Source organism: Podarcis gaigeae, assembly GCF_964106915.1.
Source record: "Podarcis gaigeae genome assembly, chromosome: 2".
Classification (NCBI taxonomy): Eukaryota; Metazoa; Chordata; class Lepidosauria; order Squamata; family Lacertidae; genus Podarcis; species Podarcis gaigeae.
The window spans coordinates 6,407,525-6,413,755 of NC_139679.1; the positions used below are offsets into that span (position 1 = coordinate 6,407,525).

Sequence of the window (6,231 nt, forward strand, 5' to 3'; positions counted from 1 at the left end):
TATGAGACTCACTCATTCAAAAAGAACCTTCCCTTCTCTGCAGGTTAACACTGGAGGAGAATACTCAACCCACACATTTTTTAATGTTGGGTAGCTCACAAACACCAATGGGACCCACTCTTCACTCTAAGCTCTCAAGAAGCATCTTCGTTCTTCCCTGGATCATGGATCAAGCAACTCTGATTGACACAGGAGAGACTCCGTAAGTTTGTAGGTCCAGATTACTGCCAGGGAAAGCATAACCCTCTGGCTGTGGGCTGGCCGCCCTTTTCTCTCCACTCTTCACTCTCTGTTCACTTCAGCTCCTCCCCCCCCCGGATTTCCCCTGTCTGCTTTCCTCTCCCTCAGGCTTTGCACATTCACTTGTGTCTGCACACGCGCACACATTAAATTAAACCAATACAGTGGTACCTCTGGATACGAATGGGATCCGTTCTGGAGCCCCGTTTGCATCTAGATTCAAACGTAACTAGTGATGGCACATCTGCACATGCACGCGCCGCTTCTCGCTGCTTCTGTGCATGCGTGTGACATCATTTTGAGTGTCTGCGCATGCGCAAGGGGCAAAACCCGGAAGTAATGAGCTCTGTTACTTCTGGGTTGCCGCGGAGTGCAACTCGAACATGCGCAACACGAAGCGCATTCAACCTGAGGTATGACTGTACAAGATTAGGCAACACAGCCATTGAGCCATAGGTTCATCATCACTGTCCGGAAAGGGTGTGCTGGAGGACAAACACAAAACTTGGTCCTTGCACAGATGTCAGAAGATGCCTTTAAACATAGCCATGAAAAATCAAAGACTGAACAATTATTTTTATGAGTTTCTTACCTCCTCTGTAGAACTTTCAACTGCTGGCAGTTGATGGGGTGTTGTTCCTGAACTTGGTGTCCTTTGTGTTACACAACCAATGCTTGGACTTTTAAACCTTCAGTCCGGAATTGTTGGAGGCATTTTCGCATTGGCTGGGGGCATGTACAAGTTTCAGATTTCATATTTCTTCTCTGCTTCTACCTCTGATGCCCTCTAGGTGGTACTAGGAGGGAACAGATGCTTCCAGTTAGGCTGGGCATGGAATATTTGCTCATTAAATTCAGAAAAAAGAGGAGAAATACAAGTACGTTTGCCCTTCTGTGTGTGTGTGTGGTGTGTACACACATCTACACACAAACACACACACATTTTTCTTATGAATATAAAAAGACACTTTTATGGGCTTCTTATAAATGGAGAAAGAGAGAGGACAAGAAAGAAAGCAAAAAGTGGAGCTATATTTCCTGATGCGCACAATTGATTTGCTTAAATTGGAAAAACATCTCTTGAACTTGTACTTCTCATTGTATTCTCCAGTTCATCACATGACAAAATATGTCATATGTGTTTAAAAATCAGGTCAATAAAGAATCACTAAAGAATGGGGGAAATACGTGGATTATTTAAAAAATATTTGCAAGCATTTAACTACATTAGCAGGAAGAAAACAACACAAGAAGTTAAATAATAACTTATTTGGAAACTAGAGAGTAACAATTATAAGGAACTAGAGGGGAAATGCAGTGATAAAAGTGAAACCAGAAGGTGAAATAGAAGGGGAAGAGGGAAGTCAAATTATATTTTTATTTTTTATATTTATATATACAAAAGATTTCAGATTTTTTTGTTAGATTAGTTTTTTGTTGTTTTGTTTCCATGCTCTGGATCAGGCCAGGGATTATCTGTATCATCATCTGCTTATCTTTATTCCACTTTCCTACAAAACACATTTAACTGCATTAGCAGGAAGAAAACAACACAAGAAGTTAAATAATAACTTATTTGGAAACGAGAGTAACAATTATAAGGAACTATAGGGGAAACGTGGGTGGCGCTGTGGGTTAAACCACAGAGCCTAGGACTTGTCGATCAGAAGGTCGGCAGTTCGAATCCCCGCGACGGGGTGAGCTCCCGTTGCTCAGTCCCTGCTCCTGCCAACCTAGCAATTCAAATGTACACCAAAAAGTGCAAGTAGATAAATAGGTACCACTCTGGCGGGAAGGTAAACGGCATTTCTGTGCGCTGCTCTGGTTCATCAGACCTGGAAGCTGTAGGCTGGCTCCCTTGGCCAGTAAAGCAAGATGAGCGCCACAACCCCAGAGTCGGTCACGACTGGACCTAACAGTCAGGGGACCATTAACCTTTATAGGGGAAATGCAGAAATAAAAGTGAAACCAGAAGATGAAACAGAAGAGGAGGAGGGAAGTCAAATTATGCTTTTATTTCTGAAGATGTACAACATTTCATATCTTTTGTAAAACTGAAAACTCAAAAAATAAAATTAACATACAAAACAAATTGGGGATTGTGCAACATGTGATGCAGTGATGGCAAAATAAGGCATATGACCTGTTGGATGCTGATGCTGGGCTTGCACAATATTTGAGCTCAGTGTTGCTTATTTCTATAGATGTAGATAGGATCATACTGTTCCTCTTTACTAAGCTGTTCAGTTAATAAGCAGTTAGCTAGAGCTATTGTTTATACTTCTTTTAGCCTGCCTCTGCTCCAAGCAGCTCATTGCATAATGAAGGTGATAATGATCCTGTCTTCCTGGCCATCCTTCTTATAATGTATATTTCTTGTCTATCACCTCCAGGGTTGCCAGATGCACTCCTTTGTTGTTCTCAATTTATTTACCCCAAAAGTATGCATGCTTAATTAGTGTTTGTAGTTTAACTTTGTCCCCACGTGGGGTTTGCTGAAATGCTCATGGGAAATCTGATTGGAACTTTCGAACACTATGTGAAGGGTTCTTTTGTTAATAAAATGGCCTGGGTGGGTGTGTGGTTAACGTACTTCCTCCGAGAGCCTTGCCAGTCAAAGCCTCGTGTCTTACCGTATTTTTCACTCCATAGGACGCACTCCCCCCAAAGGGGAAATGTCTGTACGTCTTATAGAGTGAAGTAATCCGTGACCAGAGGAAGGAGGCGGTGGAGGAAGATTGGAGAAAATTCAAAGTATACCTTAAGAACTACTGTAAAATACTGGACGGTTAAGATGTCGAGAGGCTAGAAACAAAGAACTACAGCTGTAAATCGTAAATTAAAGGGGGAAACTTAATGAGAATATATAGAGAAATTGACTGAAGGGTTGCTGACACATTATAAAATAATGATGCAGAGAAGGGGAGGTATGGGGAAGTCATGTTTTATGTATTTGTTTGTGATTTGTTTGTTTTTCCTATACCCTTGTTCCCTGTTTTTTTTTTTTTTGTAAAAATAATAAAAAAAAATTATTATGAAAAAAAAAATAGAGTGAAGTAAGCAAGAGCTGCTGCTGCTGAGCTGATTCCGTCCCTCCCTCCCTCCTCTGTGGCTCGCTTTGAAGCAGCAAAGTACCACGGAGGAGGGAAGGAAGGGGACCATGGATCCTCCGCTGCTCATGGCTGCCACGGATTCCCTCCTCCCCGGCTCTCTTTGAAGCAGCAAAGTGGGAGGGGAACAGCTTACACTCATGTAAGCAGCTCCTCTCCCACTTTGCTGCTTCAAAGCAGAGGGAATCCGCTGCAGTTGCGAGCAGAGGATCCATGGCTCCGCTTCCTTCCCGCCTCTGTGGCTTGCTCGAAACAGGGTGCTGGGGTGCAGGGGGGAAAGAGGGCAGGAAATAGATGCCGGGCAGGAAGACACAACCACACTTTGACCACTGGAAAGTCCACCTCAGTCTCCCCAGATTTCCACTGAGATGGCCAGGCTTATCTCGATGGCCATAGGAGCTCGAAACTTGCATGGGCTGTTTATTTAAAGACGAAAGCATGCAGACACGTGAAAGAAATCCTCCCTGGTTCCTGGACACAACCCACGCTTGATGTTCACACAGGTTACATGGATGGCATTGGCAACTGGAGGAGCAGCATGGTTAAAGAGCAAGTCCTGGTTTCAAGCTTAAGATCAGCTCTCTCGTGGTGGCCTCAGATAATCCTTTGGCTGCAACGGGAATCCCTCCCTCCCTTAATTCAGTACTTTCCATTTCAATATTTCAATACGCCGGCATCGGAATCATGGCTTCACTTGTGCCTCTACCGCCGTTTGTGCCAGCCTCTGAATCATGGGACTCCTACCTCGCTCGGTTCGACTGCTACCTCCAAGCCAACGAGCTGACGGAAGTATCACAGCAGCGTATGCAGGGCCTATTCCTCAGCCTCTGTGGGCCTGAGGTGTTTGAGACAGCCCAAGCATTGGTTGCGCCTGTAGCAGTCCAGGCAACACCATGGGACACGATTCAAGAGAAGCTCCGCAACCACTACGCACCAAAGCCGTCCAAGATTTCTGCCTGCCATTAATTGGTTCTGTTCAGTGATTTCGCTCAGTGATTCAGCTCAGTGATTCAGCTCAGCTCAGAGGGTGGCCGCATCTGGCTGTGCTCTGATGTCCATCAATCCCACCTTCGTCGCCAGTGTTAAGTTATGGGTGAACATATCAGACGACACAGCAATTCTTCAACAGCTCTTGTTTATTCGCAGGCCAGGACAGAACTGACAAGCTGTTGCAGGACCTCAAACCGATTAGTTAGCATTTGCAGTGTAGGAGAAGCCTGTGGAGTCATTTTGGATCTCCAGCAATACTAAGATCAAACATAGCAATGAAAAATCAAAGACTGAACAATTATTTTTATGAGTTTCTTACTTCTTCTATAGAACTTTCAACTGCTGGCGGTTGATGGGGTGTTGTTCCTGAACTTCTGTGTCCTTTGTGTTATACAACCAATGTTTGGACTTTTTAAGCTTCAGTCCAGACAAATTGGGGATCGGACCTTGAACAAGTGGAATATGTGGTGCAGTGATGGTGAAATAAGGTATAAGCTGTTGGATGCTAATGCTGAGCTTGCACAATATTTGAGCTCAGTGTTGCTTATGTCTATAGATGTAGATAGGATCATACTGTTCCTCTTTATTAAGCTGTTCAGTTAATAAGCAGCTAGCTAGAGCTATTGCTTATACTTGTTTTAGTTTGCCTCTACTCCAAGCAGCTCATTGCATAATGCAAAATTTCTCTTTCCCCACAATAACACTGTGAGGGAGGCTAAATAGAGCAGTGGCAACATAAAAAGTCTTCTAGTGAACTTCTTGGTGGAGCAGGAATTAGAAATATCCTCCTCCATGTCCTCCCAGGGGTGTTTGTGCCTTCCGTTCCGGAAGTCCGTTCAACTTCCAAAATGTTCGGAAAACAAAGCGTGGCTTCTGATTGGCTGCAGGAAGCTCCTGAAGCCAATCGGAAGCCGCACCAGACGAGAGCATAAAGCACTTGCTACAGAAACGGTGGAAAGCTGCTCCAGGACGCTATAAAAGGCCCCAACTGCAGCAATCCAACGAGATTCCAGTTTGGACTGACCGGGTAAAGTGCCAAGCATATTTTGTCCTGAGAAAGAGGGGTGCCACCACCGGTTTCTGGAATGTCCCCGGCAAAAATGATGGATAGCTGAGCCAGCTTCACAACTTTATCTTTGAGTATTCTTTCATATACAGTTGTACCTTGGAAGTCGAACGGAATCTGTTCAGGAAGTCCGTTCGACTTCCAAAACGTTCAGAAACCAATCGGAAGCCGCACTGGACGTTTGAAAATCATTCCAGTTTTTGATTGTTCAGGAGCTGAAATGTACAAGTTCCAAAGCGTTTGGCAACCAAGGTATGACTGTACTTTAATTGTATATTAGCACCTGTTGCTGCTTCTTTGCTTATTGTGATAGTTGTTAATAAAGCTTGCTTCTACTGCCTAAAAGTTTGAGATCCAAAGAACTCGCTGCTGCCTCAGGATTACCAGGGCTGGGTGATTGTTGGGGAGGCATAACCATTGGGCATTACACAGTTGTCCAAATGAGCCAACAAGCTGTGGATGGAAAACCAGTCTAATTGCATCTTTTAGGATCCTAATGAGAGGCAGATTTGGTCATCAGTACCTTAAGGAGAAGTGATTTATTATTATTATTCTGAACTATTGTCTGATGCAGCTGAAACTGCAATGCTTTACCACTCATTTACCCAGGAAAAAAATACATTAAACTGTGGGACTTCAGACCAAATGGACACTCTCAATTTTACCCGTGGATGCTATCTGTCCAGATTTTAATTTGCTTCTCAACTAATTTTAAGATGTATTTTAACTAATTGATTGCCTGTTTTTATGTTCTTATGTTCTTTGTATACCATCTTAGTTTCATGATGTTAGCTGCCCTCAGCCCAGCTCTGGTCAGGGAGGGTG

The 6,231-nt window shown here is 43.7% G+C and overlaps 1 protein-coding gene across 2 annotated transcripts in view; it reads right to left on the reverse strand.

Moving 5' to 3' along the window:
- LOC310840197 (17-beta-hydroxysteroid dehydrogenase type 6-like) overlaps positions 1-6,231 on the reverse strand; it is a 257,115-nt gene that overhangs the window by 5,010 nt on the left and 245,874 nt on the right. The window contains exon 1 of one of the 2 annotated variants that reach the window (XM_083729497.1): positions 833-894. The exons of the other annotated variant lie outside the window; for it this stretch is intronic. The gene's annotated coding sequence lies outside the window, so the exon portion shown is untranslated. Of the gene's footprint in view, positions 1-832; positions 895-6,231 lie in introns of those variants that run through there. 2 annotated transcript variants of the gene reach the window in all.